The sequence below is a fragment of the Erythrolamprus reginae genome, chromosome 4 (assembly GCF_031021105.1).
Source record: "Erythrolamprus reginae isolate rEryReg1 chromosome 4, rEryReg1.hap1, whole genome shotgun sequence".
NCBI lineage: Eukaryota > Metazoa > Chordata > Lepidosauria > Squamata > Dipsadidae > Erythrolamprus > Erythrolamprus reginae.
In genome coordinates, this window is record NC_091953.1 from 82,026,493 (window position 1) to 82,042,168 (window position 15,676).

General features: G+C 41.5%; 1 protein-coding gene across 1 annotated transcript in view; it reads right to left on the minus strand.

Annotated features, from left to right (window-relative positions):
• NHS (NHS actin remodeling regulator) overlaps positions 1-15,676 on the minus strand; it is a 307,993-nt gene that overhangs the window by 204,048 nt on the left and 88,269 nt on the right. The gene's annotated exons all lie outside the window — the stretch shown is intronic.

Consider the following 15,676-nt stretch of genomic DNA (forward strand, 5'->3'; position numbering starts at 1 on the left):
ATTTTCATGTCGTTACTGCTTGTATTTCTCTTTGAATATATTGAAACAATAAATTGTTGGAAATCAAATACTCTTTTGAATAAGCAAAACTCCTAGCTGGAGATTGTTCTAGATAAGCAAAGTCCTTGCTTAGAGTACTAAAGCTTTTAAAAAAAACCTGAAATATTGTCCTGAATGACCGAAGTTAGCCTTAGACTCATATATAATTTGAACAAGAAGATTTTCTAAACAGATATTCACCAATCATCATTCTCACTTATTATTAGATTTCCAAAGGGCTAATCACATTTTTGTGTTGCCTTATCTCATTCTTACCCATCCAAAGAGCAATTTACCCCCCAGACCACATTCAGAAAGTTGCATAATTTTTTTCTCCAAACTCCTCTTTGAATCTTCCATTAGCACAATTAATTAGAACATACCAGGCAACTACCATCAATATATGGATTTGTACTTTGAAATATTACTGCAACCATATTATACTAATTGAATTATTATACTAATTCATATTTTGTGACATTTTAGTCTTTTCATTTAGTATTAAATCGATACTTCTTAATTTCTTGTATTCATCATTCCACAAGAGTAGATCAACTTTGTTCAGATCCATTACATTCTTCCCTTTTCACTCAGTTTCACAGATATATACCATATTTTTGGAGTATAAGGCGCACCCTTTTCATCCCTAAAAGAGTCTGAAAATTTGGGTGCGTCTTATACTCTGAATATAGCTTTCACACCCCCACCCCAGCCCTGACTAGCTGATAACAATCTTCCCAGGTCTTACTTTACAGGCTCTTTCATTGTTTCTCTCTGCAAAGAATGTTTTCCAAGCCTTAAGTCTTTGCAGGTTTTTTTTTTCATTGTTCTACTTGCTCCGAAAGTTTCTTTCCAGCCCTAACAAGGTATTAATGATGTTCCCAGCTCTTACCAGCTTGCAAGCTCTTTCATTGTTACTCTCTCCAAATAAGGTTTTTTTAAAAACCCTAAACAAGGGATAAAATAATATGCTGACTAAGGATGCTAGCCCTATTTTCCTCCCCAAAAACTAAGGTGCATCTTATACTCCGAAAAATACAGTAACATTTTGTAGATTGGATTTTATAATAAAATATAAGATTTAAAATGACATTTTAAACTAGCTTTTTCTCTAAACTTCTTAAAGAGGGCTGTAAAGCACTGTGAAGCAGTATATAAATCTAAATGCTATTGGTATACATGCAGACCAAATTGTTGATCAATTCTATCAGTAAACAGTTTCTCCAAGGTTATAATTTATAAGTGCAACAGTTGAATCTGTGCAGCTTTCTGCACAGTGCTGAAAATAATTTACTGGATCAATGATGGTTTCTAAATCCCACTATCAGTTTGCACACACGCACATGCACGCAACACTTTTGCATATGTGCAAAGTGTCTAGGGCAGATAGGTGGAGCCTCCCACTGCTGCCACTACCAGTTCATAGAAACCCTAAGTCATGTTAGAATTTTGCAGCGTCCTACTTGTGATTTCTGACCTGCTGTCGTGCAGCATTCTTTAGTTACGGTTCTTTGGCCAGCTACTGTATATGTTCATCCATCAGTAAATCCATTTCCACAATCATAGACAATATGCTAAAAGCTCTGATGAAATTCAAATTTATTCTGTTCACAGCAATCCTCTGATCTACAAATTAATTCATTCATTCTGTGTGTGTGTGCGAGAGAGAGAGGAGATTTCTGCAGGATCTGCAGTGTTCTTAGTACTATACTGTTTTGGACAGATAATTCTAATGTTGTTCCCAGGATCTGTTGGAGCTACTGTTTCAGTTTAGGAATCACAGCCCCAAATGTTCCTACCTCCAGTGGTACCACTTTGGCTTTATTTTCCACATCCATTCCAGTTCTTCCTTCAGGGCCTGAGTACTTCTCTAGCTTCTTCTTCCTGATGTTGCTGTCACTTGGCACCACTATATCTATTATCATTGCTGTCTTTTGTTCTTTCTCTACTATCACAAAGCTTGGTTGATTGGCTAGTATTTGCTTGTCTGTCTATATCTGGAAGTCCACAGGATTTTAGCTTTCTTGTTCTCCATTACTTGTGTGAGTTCTTCCAAGGCCCCCATCCCCCACCCTACAGCGATCTGGAGAGACATGAAAGTAGCCTTCCATCTGCTTGCCTCAGGATCCGTCTCCTTGCACCTCTGGCTTGTCAGGTGACTCTGTCAGTGGGATCTGTAGCGGGGTCCCTCCTGCTGCCACGCTTCTTTCCTGCTGCCAATCACCATGCTGCGCCACTGGGCATGAGTTAACATAAAACATTTCAAAATGTCACCGGAGGCAGAGCCCAGAGGAGTTGAACCATTCCCATGCGGTGTGTGCATCTTGTGCCTGCACGCACCTGCCTCTTGATTGCTCTCTCTCTCTCCCCCAGCCAAAAGAGTGGTCACTGCAAAAAGAGAGGCTCCTAGCTTGGTGGTGGTGGTGGAGAGAGAGAGAGAGAGAGAGAGAGAGAAAGAGCTGGCGCAGTGGGAGCCTCCCCTTCCCCATCACACAGTGAGACACGCATCTTACCCAGGTCTGGCAGCTCTGCGGCGCCTCTCAGCCATTCTATGCAGAAAGAGAAACATCTTGCGACGTACAGAAACACTTTCTCGTGAGGACAAGCAATTATCAATGGAGATCCCAAACTCAGATAAGATACGTGTATAGCAGCCCAGCCCCCTCCTGCACCTCGAAAATAATAACATTCCCCCCTGATAATAAAGCCAAGAAATATAAGACAGAATCTTATTTGGGGGAAAATATGGTACTAGTATCTAGTAGCTGTTTTATCTGTGCTGCTTGACATTCCTTCACTGCTGTTAGTTTCTCTAGCCAGTAGATATTGATCAAGTGCATGTCAGATGATGTCCAGCTCTTTATGTTCTTGACCTGCTGCTACCATGTTTTCTCCAAAATAAGACATACCTTGAAAATAAGCCTTCCTCTGAAAATAAACCCTTCCCCAAAAACAATTCCTTCCCCAACAATAAGTCCTCCCTAAAAAAATATTTAAACACATGCACAACCAGTCCCCGCCATTTCCTCTAGTTAGGGTTAGGGAGACAGAGCTGGAAATTAGGTAAGATGGCAAAAGGAGCCCCATCTTGCTCCATGTGCTCCAAAATAATAAGACCTCCCAAAAAATAAGGCCAAATGCTTATTTTCAAAAAATGTAAAAAATATAAGACAGGGTCTTATTTTTGGGGAAACATGATAGATGTCTCTTACTGCGATGATGATGATGAGGATGATGATGATGATAATGATAATAATAATAATAATAATAATAATAATAATAATAATAATAATAATAATAATTCGGTCAGTCTGAAGTCGGAAATCCCACAGTAGTTTTGCTTGCTCATTTTCGGCCACTTTTTCCATTGGAACTTGTGCCAGAGCTACCATCTACCAGTGGCAAAGAACTAAACCCGAAAAAGTGGTCAAAAATGAGCAAGCAAAACTACTGTGGGACTTCCAACTTCAAGTTCAGACTGACCGAATTCTGAAGCATAACACACCAGACATCCTGATTGTGGAGAAAAAGAAAGTATGGATCATCGACATCGCAATCTCAGTAGATAGCAGAATTGAGGAGAAGCAGCTAGAGAAATTAGTGAAATACAAAGATCTAAAAATCGAGCTGCAATGACTCTGGCATAAGCCAGTGAAAGTGGTCTCAGTGGTACTTGGCACGCTGGCCGCAGTGCCAAAGGATCTCAGCGGATATTTGAAAACCATTGGAATTGACAAAATTTCCATCTGTCAATTGCAAAAGGCCGCTTTACTGGGATTGGCAAGCATAATTCACCGCTACATCACACAGTCCTAGGTGTTTGGGAAGCGCCTGACTGGTGATGAAATATGAAATCCAGCATAGTGATCTCGTTTGCTGTGTTGTATTGACAATAATAATAATAATAATAATAATAATAATAATAATAATAATAATGATGATGATAATAATAATAATAATGTAAAAAAAACAGAGTTGGAAGGGAATTTGGAGGTCTTTTAGTTCAACCCCACTGCTTAGGCAGGAAACCCTATGCTACTTCAGACAGATGGTTGTCCAACATCTTCTTTAAAACTTCCAGTGTTGAAACATTCACAACTTCTGGAGGCAAGCTGTTCCACTGATTAATTGTTCTAACTGTCAGGAAATTTCTCTTTAATTCTAAGTTACTTTTTTCCTTGTTTAATTTCCACCCATTGCTTCTTTTTTTACCCTCAGGTGCTTTGGAGAATAGGCTGACTCCCTCTTCTTTGGGGCAGCCCCTTATACATTGGAACACTGCTATCATATCTCCCCATGTCCTTCTTTTCATTAAACTAGACATATCCAGTTCCTGCAACCATTCTTCATATGTTTTAGCCTCCAGTCCCCTAATCATTATTGTTGCTCTTCTGTGATGGTGACTGGTTCCTGTTTTGGGAGATTGTTATTATCTGTTATTGGGTTCTGCAGCCACTTTGCATTAGTGTTATTTCTCAATGTCTCATATGTTCTTCCAGTACTGTTTTTACTATTGGTGGCTATGCTCTTACTCTGTTATTGCACTGCAGTTGGGAGTGTACCTTGGTTGGTTCTTTGGAGAAAAAGACATTTACATGTATTTTCTTAATCTCTGCTTCTCTAGTGCATGTCCTCAGCCTTATAGACAATGATGTGAACCTTTGTTTAGTAGCCTCTAGGGCTTCCGAAGTCAAGCTCTTTCAGTAGCCGTGTCTTATCCCAAAGGCTACTTTTGCTGACTGTCAGCTGCCTGCAATTTGGCAATTCAGATCTCACCAGGCTCAAGGTTGCCTTCCATCCTTTCCGAGGTTGGTAAATGAGACCTAGATATTTGGGGGCAATATGCTGACTCTGTAAACCACTTAGAGGGCTGTAAAGCACCGTGAAGCAGTATATAAGTCTAAGTATTATTGCTATTGCTATACTTCTGATAGTACATCTCCACTGAGCCTTGGTAACTTGCTTCAAGGGTTCATTGTAGCTAGTTTATCCATGATCGTATGGCTTATATCAGCTGTTGTGCCCTGTAATGGAAAGGATGGAACTGACATTCCATTTTCAGGGATTGGCTGCACATCCAATTTGTCTTCTGTTTTGGGTCTTCTAGAATGTGAGATACAATATGTAGTTGGAGTATCTCAAGTTGTGAGAACAGCTTACTCTTCACTAAATTGAAGCATTGAGTAACTAGCTGTTCTTGTGGATGCAAGTCTTCTTTCCAACTATATTTCTCTCAAACCTTTCATATATCCCCTCTCATTAGGTATACTGCTGTAGTAGCATTTCATTGATTTCCAGGTTCTATTGTCTTGTCCCTGGTTTGTTCCCATTTATTATCTGATTGTTCTGATTCCTGAACATCTGATGCAAATCCTGATGATGTCCAAGCTAGCATTATTCTCTTAAATTATGTCACTCATATTTTTAAAGTAGGCAGAAGTATTAGTGTGCCTTTGCTCAAAGTTGTTATCAGCCAGGATTTGAACCCTGATCTCCTGCATCGAAGTTGGAATTCTAACCATTACATTACCCATACAGTGTATATATAAAAATATATAAGGCTTTTCTAGAAAGAGTTGTTCAGGTAAACTGATTTCTAAAAGCTTTCATACCTAATGAGTCCTAAAACTTTTAAAACTTTGTCTAAATCCACTTTTCTTCTCCAGGGAAGGAGACATTCATAAATTTTGCCTGTTCTCCAAGAATCTTCAACTTAATAAGTAGACTTTGGAAATGGACTTTCAAACATTTTTATGACTTTAAGATGAATTTTTGAATACATGAACTATTTTAATACATGGCCTTATATCACCTTTCTATCTTGGCCAAATCCTTATTTCCTATAAAGCCTGACAAACCTGCATTTATTAATTGACTGAAGTTGTTTTCCAGATGGAGGAAATTAATCCTGCTAATCTTTGCTAATAAATATTCATGATCTCACCATATAACTTTGTATGCCAAAACCATAAGCTTTTGCCAAATAGAAAATGCACACATTTGAAAGAATCGGATATCAAGTATCTGAAGGTAATCCTTGATTTGAGGATTGAACCCAAACATTATGTTGTTAAGTGAGATATTTTGCCCCATTTTATGACCTTTCTTGCCATAGTTATTAAGTGAATCACTGCAGTTGATAAGTTGGAAACAATCTGAATCTGACTTCCCCTTTGATTTTGCTTGTCAAAAGGTGAACACATGACCTTGGGAAACAGCAACAGTCATAACTATGAACCAATTGCCAAGCACCTGAATTTTGATCACATGATCATGGGATACTACAAAGGCTGTAAGTGTGAAAAATGGTCTTAAGTCATCTTAGTGTCATTGTAACTTTAAACTATCATTTAATGAACTGTTGTAAATTGAAGGACTATCTATATTTGGCACTTCATGGTCCTGATCTCAATATCTCAATACAGGGCCAGCATTTCCCTTAGGCAGAACAAATCATTCATCTATTATTTATTCCATACTAGAGTATCTATATGTAATTAGATTAAATATATTAATTAAAACTTTTATTAAAATTGGTCTTACTAATTAAACAAGTAATTTTAAAAGACATGTAAGATCTATTAGCGGGGCAATTTCTTTTTACAACAAGCTTTCTCTCTTACATGGTAAGCAAAAAAAGCGGGATTCAAAATTACTTTTCTGAAGAAAGGCATTTTATATTAAGGTTTTTGTTCTGCAGAATCTTTTATGCTTATACAGTTATGCAAATCCAATGGATTTTCAGATCCAAGGATTGAGGATTATGCCTATAGTGTGAGTTTTTGAAAAGCTGACTCTGAGAAGTGTCTTGAATTCAAAGGCAGTTATCCCTAACAAGTGCGAGTTGCGTTGCAGCCTCAAATTTACCATGCCCAACATTCCATGGTCAAAAGACTTTTGTGAACTTTAGTTGAAAATGTTAAAAAGACGCCAGGTTGATAAAAGTTCAATATCAGCAAATTTATTATTTTAATCTCACTTGGCCAAGCTTTTTTTATTATAAAGTATTTGCATGCTATTTTACTAAAGTCAGAAAGCTACAGCCACTTAATAAGAAGTAACCCTTATGAACTGGAAGTACAGTATAGAATTGCTAATGAATGTCTATTCAAAATTGCCTGAAACCCAGCTGTCATCTCTAGTATATTCTTTGAATGAAATATTGAGTGAGACATACTGCTTTAATATTGGACAAAGAGCAATCCAAGCAAAACCTTCAGAAGCAATCACCATCAGTGCCCTATGCTCCAAACAACTTGTACAACAGTCACCTTGATTCTTGAAATGGTAGCATTGTCTAATAGGTCAAGCTGTTGGCCTCCATGTGCTAGGTCTCTGAAGCATTCCTAGCAAATGTGAAATAGTGGGATTTTTCTGGGAAAACCAATCTGTTTTTTTTAAATAGGTTGTTTTCCCTTCTTTTTTCCTGCCAGTCAGTTCATTCAAGTAGACAATGGCTTGACTTGTTTCTTAGTGTGGCCTAATTCCAGTCCCAGCCTGGCAGGAGGCTACCCCATTCAGCTATACTCAACTCTACTTGTTATCCTTTTGGGAGTTAATGACTTGGATGTAACTTCATTTCAGGCTAGCAGCTGGCAGGACTGGCTAGACAAAGCTTATACAACAACAGTGTATCCCAGACACAGGCCAAAAACAAAAAACTCTTGATCAAGCCTCTTCAATAATTAACTTAATGCTTACAGTTAAGGATGGCCAAGTTGTTCTTGTTCTACTTTGGCACAGTTACTATAACCCTTTGCCAATTAAGAATGTCAGAACAGACCAAGCTGCAAATATATTCAAATTATTTATCCAAAATACCATCTGAAGAGATATGTAGTACAGTGGAACCCCGACTTACGAGTTTAATTGGTTCCGGAAGGAGGCTCGCACGTCGAACAGCTCGTATGTCGAAACATTGTTTCCCATAGGAAACAATGTAAAAGCGATTAATGCGTGCAAGCCCGAGGGCTGAGGGGAAAAGACGTCGGCTGAAGCGGGGAAGTTCGCCAGGAGGCAGCAGAAAAGCCGCGCGTGTGTTTTAAAACATCGGAGCCGGCATGGGGAGGCTTTTAATCAGCCTCCAAGCCCCGAACCCGGACTCGGGGGTTGATTGAGAGCCTCCCCATGCCGGCTCCGATGTTTTAAAAGACACGCGCGGCTTTTCTGCTGCCTCCTGGCGAACTTCCCCGCTTTAGGAGGCAGCGGAAAAGCCGTGCGTGTGTTTTAAAACATCGGAGCCGGCATGGGGAGGCTTTTAATCAGCCCCCGAGCCCCGAACCCGGACTCGGGGGTTGATTGAGAGCCTCCCCATGCCGGCTCCGATGTTTTAAAAGACACGCGCGGCTTTTCTGCTGCCTCCTGGCGAACTTCCCCGCTTTAGGAGGCAGCGGAAAAGCCGCACGTGTGTTTTAAAACATCGGAGCCGGCATGGGGAGGCTTTTAATCAGCCTCCGAGCCCCGAACCCGGACTCGGGGGTTGATTGAGAGCCTCCCCATGCCGGCTCCGATGTTTTAAAAGACATGCGCGGCTTTTCTGCTGCCTCCTGGTGAACTTCCCCGCTTTAGGAGGCAGCGGAAAAGCCGCGCGTGTGTTTTAAAACATCGGAGCCGGCATGGGGAGGCTTTTAATCAGCCCCCGAGCCCCGAATCCGGACTCGGGGGTTGATTGAGAGCCTCCCCATGCCGGCTCCGATGTTTTAAAAGACACGCGCGGCTTTTCTGCTGCCTCCTGGCGAACTTCCCCGCTTTAGGAGGCAGCGGAAAAGCCGCGCGTGTGTTTTAAAACATCGGAGCCGGCATGGGGAGGCTTTTAATCAGCCCCCGAGCCCCGAACCCGGACTCGGGGGTTGATTGAGAGCCTCCCCATGCCGGCTCCGATGTTTTAAAAGACACGCGCGGCTTTTCTGCTGCCTCCTGGCGAACTTCCCCGCTTTAGGAGGCAGCGGAAAAGCCGCGCGTGTGTTTTAAAACATCGGAGCCGGCATGGGGAGGCTTTTAATCAGCCCCCGAGCCCCGAATCCGGACTCGGGGGTTGATTGAGAGCCTCCCCATGCCGGCTCCGATGTTTTAAAAGACACGCGCGGCTTTTCTGCTGCCTCCTGGCGAAATTCCCCGCTTTAGGAGGCAGCGGAAAAGCCGCGCGTGTGTTTTAAAACATCGGAGCCGGCATGGGGAGGCTTTTAATCAGCCCCCGAGCCCCGAACCCGGACTCGGGGGTTGATTGAGAGCCTCCCCATGCCGGCTCCGATGTTTTAAAAGACACGCGCGGCTTTTCTGCTGCCTCCTGGCGAACTTCCCCGCTTTAGGAGGCAGCGGAAAAGCCGCTTATTTTTTCTTGCTTATTTTTTCCCGCCACTTGCAGCGAAAGTGCCCCGGTTTTTTTGCCGCCCCCCCCCGCCCGCCTCTCGCAGCAAGTGCTTGTCCGGGCGTTTTTTTTGCCACCCCCCCCCCCGCCCGCCTCGCAGCAAGTGCTTGTCCGGGCGTTTTTTTTGCCGCCCCCCCCCCGCCCGCCTCGCAGCAAGTGCTTGTCCGGGCGTTTTTTTTTGCCGCCCCCCCCCCGCCCGCCTCGCAGCAAGTGCTTGTCCGGGCGTTTTTTTTGCCCCCCTCCCCCCCCGCCCGCCTCGCAGCAAGTGCTTGTCCGGGCGTTTTTTTTTGCCCCCTCCCCCCGCCCGCCTCGCAGCAAGTGCTTGTCCGGGCGTTTTTTTTGCCGCCCCCCCCGCCCGCCTCGCAGCAAGTGCTTGTCCGGGCGGTTTTTTTTGCCCCCTCCCCCCCCGCCCGCCTCGCAGCAAGTGCTTGTCCGGGCGGTTTTTTTTGCCCCCTCCCCCCCGCCCGCCTCGCAGCAAGTGCTTGTCCGGGCGTTTTTTTTGCCGCCCCCCCCCCGCCCGCCTCGCAGCAAGTGCTTGTCCGGGCGTTTTTTTTTGCCCCCTCCCCCCCGCCCGCGCCTCGCAGCAAGTGCTTGTCCGGGCGTTTTTTTTGGCCCCCTCCCCCCCGCCCGCCTCGCAGCAAGTGCTTGTCCGGGCGGTTTTTTTTGCCGCCCCCCCCCCGCCCGCCTCTCGCAGCAAGTGCTTGTCCGGGCGTTTTTTTTTTGCCCCCCCCCGCCCGCCTCGCAGCAAGTGCTTGTCCGGGCGTTTTTTTTTGCCGCCCCCCCCCCCGCCCGCTTCTGCACCCCCAGCAGAAGCCAAGGACTCACCAAGAGCTGGATACTGAGAAGAGCCGGCCTGGCTTGCTTTGCTTCCGAGCTGATGCAGAGCCGAATAAAGCGTCACGCCCCCCTGACGCTTTTGGCGGCAAAAGAGCCCAGCATCGCTTCGGAAGCCGCCGAAAGCGTCAGAGGGGCGTGACACTTTATTCGGCTCTGCATCAGCTCGGAAGCAAAGCAAGCCAGGCCGGCTCTTCTCGGCTCGTATCCCGAATGGAAGCTCGTGAGTCGAACAAAAATTTCTCTACTCTCCCAGCTCGTATCTCGAGTAGCTCGTAAGTAGAGCTGCTCGTATGTCGGGGTTCCACTGTATGTTCTTCTTTCTCATGAATAATACTCAATATAAATGTTCCATTAGTTTCAGAAACTATTTACCCTCTGGTATAATTAATTGATCCTGATGAGATTTCTCACAAATTATCTACTGCAACATTGTCTGACTGAATAAATGAGTTCAATAGACTACAATGCCTATCACTCCTATGCAAAGACAAAGGACTCTGTAGCTCAGACATCTGAAGTTTTTGGGAAGTCTATCTTGCAGTTTTCCCTTGTTTAGGTGAAACCAATAGCTGCTCCAAAGGTTCTGCTTAATAATTTTTAAAGTTAGGCAAGGGTAAAATAATATGGGTTGCAGCTTCTGTAGCAAACTGATGATGGATTTCATGATACAACTGTTTCTGATGTAAAAATATGACGGCATTTGGAATAATGATTAATTGTATTATTTATTTTGGAATGGCGCTTCCACTATACCAATCATCCAGTCATCTGATGCTATAATTCCTAAATCTTTTTCACATCCTTCTACAGAGGTGGTTTTTTTTAACCCCAATACTTAAGGATCTGTCTTCTCTCTCCATCTATTGCAGATGAAACCAGGAGCTGAGTCAAGGACAGTCTCCCAGTCTCTACATCAGAATCTGTGCCCTGTGAATGGTGCTAATTTTTACCACTTTAAAATGGAGCCAGTTAAGGAAAGTGATTTGGATTTCCCTGGTTTTGTTTCTTCTAAGAATCAACTGCCATAACTGTTAGAGCATTCCCTTAACCTTTGCTAGGGCTGCTCACAAACACTATAAAGCAACAAAAACATTTAAAAAAATATATTTGCATCCCCGAACACAACACATCTCCACATATCTCACGTGGGAATGGAGGGACAACTTCAGTGCTTCACTAAGCGTCACCCCCACACTTCCTCAAGGCTTGTGGGAAAAGTCAGGTTAAATGGAGCTTTTTGGAGCTCCAGGAGAGAAAGGAACTGCTAGATCTCAAGAGGAAGAAGGTTGCAAAGGGAAAGACCTACCTCCAAGAAGCACCATCAAAGCTGATTTCTGCTAGAACAAAGAACAACATAAGTAGTAGTGAAAGACTAGAAGATGTCAAGAGACCTGGCTCATAGAATCACCAAGAGTTGGACATGACAATGGATAACATCATCATCACTTCCAAGAAGGCGTACTGCCTATGTCCTGCTTGGTAGTAAGATTTAAAGGAAATATTTTCTATGCAGCACTGGTCTCAAGAAAGCTCTTCTATTTCTTAAAACCCTAAATAAGCCTATATATGCACTGAGAGCTTATGCAACAAAGACAAATTCTTTATGTGGCTTCTATCTTAGGCCGCTGGAGGCCTTGGATAGCACTGACCAGGTGTTATGAAAGTCAGTGTATCTGTAGCAGCCAGGTCTCCCATCTTTTATGCAGCTCTACCAAAATGGCAATGAAGTAGATAGCCTAGGGGGTCTCCAGCAGTCTAAAATAGGAGCCACACAAGGAATTTGTCTTTGGTGTATAAGCTCTCAGTGTACATACAAACAACAAAGTGATAAGTCACAGATCATAAATCATAAGCTACAATCATAAATCACAAAATACAAACAATAAATATATCACAATATATCAATAGTTAAAGATACTGGGGTAAATGAGAGGTGAGAAAGATGAGAAGATGATAAGGACAATAGCTGATAAAGCATACTAGACTCTGTACATGACAAAAATTGTGTCTCCCTGTACTATTTCCCTAGGAAGAAAAAAAAGCTTCAGTGCCCCCTCCTTTTTCTGCTGTCTCCCAAGCAACAATGTCTTTAAAAATGACCTGATTTCTGCCAGTTTCACTACAGCCTAGAGGCTCTGAGTAGCACCAGCAAAAACATGCAATGTACATAGAAATCAGTTTTCACTCAGTCAACCACAGCAAAGGGGGAAAAAGGCTTCTCTTAAAGGAGTCAGGTTAAAATAAAGTTTATCTCATGCTTGAAAACCATTTCAGAAAAAGCTGCCTGGGAATCTACAGATTATTTCCTGCCTTCCCTTTGACAACTATTGCAAGCAAACTAGTTACTGATATGCAGTTGAATTTGAACCTTCTCACGTCATTTATTTCTTCACACCCTGGCTCTACGTACTCCACTATAAAGCCTCAATTGAACTTTGGACAGAGTACAAAGCAAATTGTACTTCATGATGAAAGCAAAATTATATCTGAATGAAGAAAGAACTTTGCATTTACCATCTATAAGATTTGTGCCAAAATGAAAGAGTGTGAAAGACAGATTCCACCAAATAGATAATGGGTTTAAAATTTCAACAAATACCATGGAAAAAGAAAAGTAATCAATTATCAAATCTTAGATACTGATTAATATAGTATCTGATAGATGGTCATCACCAATAAGAATCTGTTTGCACAACGCATATATTGCAAATTAATATATAGCGTAGCTTTCTTGAATAATTATCATTTGGACCAAAGGACATTTGCTTTCTTTGTCTTGATATAAAGTAGAAATTCTAAATGACATCAATGAGCAAGGAGGAAGACATAGGAAATTTTAGAGAAAGAAATACTTCTCTTGAGTAACCTGCACCCTAATAGGGATTTAAGGCAGTAACAAGTGTTTTGTCTCTCACTCAGAAATAAATTGGCAGCCAGTGAAATGCTATTTGCATTGTACTTTTTCTGAGTTCTTGCAGGATCAATCGGGTTGCTGGAGTCTATACAAAGTGAAATTTGTTTAGTTGATATTAAGAAACATCCATGTACTTTGTGTCTAGATTGTCATGTATGGTGCCCATATTTACACGACAGCTTTAAGGCCCCTTTATTCCATAAAATTATGTTAGCATCTCAACCAAATTTTATAAAATGTATTCCTCGTCATACTCTTTGAAATGAGAATAAGATATCGATCTAGAAAAACCCTCAGATATGTAATTGTTCAGTGTGGGAAAGTGTGAGACCATTGAGAACATGGAGCCTAGTTATCCCTCCAGAACTATGACCCTACAACTTCTCTGGATTTCATTTTGATTTATTATCCACATTTACTCCATTAATTCCTGGGAGCAAGTCCTCTGGGAAGCTTAATCATTATTCAAAGATGGTATATAGAAATGGATTAGGGTATCATCAGCATACTAATAGTACTTGGCCCAATTTGTTTGAGGATCTCTCCTAGCAGTACCCTTTTCAAGGGTACCAGTGAAGATTTCTTTGCAGGTGAACTAAATTCAAACATGTCATGTTATCCCCACACAAATAGCCAAAAACAAAATGGCGATCATGCAGGAAACTTGGTTTCTGTGCATGTGCAGAAGAAAAACAACCTGGAAACACTCTCCCCACCAAAAAAATTTTTAAAAGGGAATTTAAAAAAGGATGGCAGCACCCACAGACCAGCACTGACCAATTCCATGATGTCATTGTGATTTCACCAGTGGGTCGCTACCAGTTTGGGCGAAACTAAAATTTAAAAATTGCCTAACCAATGTTGTTAGGTGCTTTACATTATAAAAAGCTAGAACCATAAATAAAAAAGAGATCTGTATCCAGAGACTATGCTAAAATAAAGCCAAATCTTATACTGTTGGGGCTCGTTATTATCCATCCCAAGGTTGGGAGACTGTATTTAATATTTCTTTGTAAAAATAATTTATTTCTGTATATTCTATCCTTATACATGCTGTCATGTAATGTGGTAGGCTGCATTTATTTTCTACCACCTCCACTTCCAGGTACTAAATCTCACTACAGGTAGTCCTCAATATGGTCTCAGCATAAATTATCATAGTTTAGCAATAGTTCAAACTTACAGCAGTCTTGAAGAAGTAACTTACAACTCATCCTCAAAACAACAACTTTCACATCAACCCTGCAGTCACATGATCACAATTGAGGTCATTGGCAATCTGCTTGAATTTATAACAGTTGCAGCATCTTGTCATCAAATTATTGTGATTTGCGACCTTCCCAGCTGACCTCCAACAAGCATAAGCAATTAGGAGAAAATGGAATGCTTAATAACTGAATGATTCACCTAATGACAAGGGTATTTTGCCTAATGACTATGATAAAATGGTCATAAAATCAGATCTAGTCATATGATGACTCACTTTACATTGCACTAATTTATGACAGATAGTCTGGTCCCAATTTGGATTGTAAATTGAAGACCATCTACTTTAATCAATCTATCCAACATGCTATTGAATAGCATGCTAGTTTACTAAACATTAATATTATTCGTGTTATCTGTTATTCAGCCATAATGTTCAGGAAGGCAAAGGTGAGATTTCCAAGTTATTGGTACAGTAAATATTCTAAAGCTATAACAGATTTACATAAATTCATACAACCACTAAGTGGCATTAAAGAAACAAATAAGTCTCTAACTCTTTGTTACCACCTAGTGGTTTTCTGTATTTTTTCATCTTGCATCTGACATCTGTATTCCCACTCTATCCACTTCTTTTCTTTTCTTTTGCAAGCCTGCTACAGCTAGCAACAGGTACTGATGCCATATATGCCCTTCTATCTCAGTTGGGCAATGGTGCAATGTTATTACAGCTATGTTTGCAAGTATTGAGAGGCACAGTGCAAATGCATATAGAGCACTGGGGTTTGCAAAATATAAGGCTCCCAAACCAGTAACTATAGTATACCAGGGATATGGTTGGCTGAAAAATGTGTAGGTAATTATTCTCTGTAAGCACAATTATTTATTATATAACTGCAGTGACAATAAAAGGGATAAGATGTGGTTTCAGAACACAGTAATACACTGGACTGTTTAAAATCATATCAGATTTCTTTTGTAAATCATTTCCTCTATGCCACTTCAAAAAGTTTCGTAGTTTTCAGTGCTGCAGAGTCCAAACTAAATAAGTAATGTATTATGATTGTTAGAGCTGGGCAGTGGTTAGGGAAATAGCTTGTATGTTTATAGCCAAAGAAACTTGCCAAGCTTATGCAGTGTTACCCTGAACTTTGATCCTCATTGTAGCTAAGATACATTCCTAGTTCCAATAAACCTTCAACCAGCTATAATCAACAGTGAATCCAAGAAGATCCTCCAATTAAGGAAAGTGTTCCCTTTCATAAAATCATTGTTGGACCAACAATTCTTGCAAATCAGTCTTTATTTCAGGG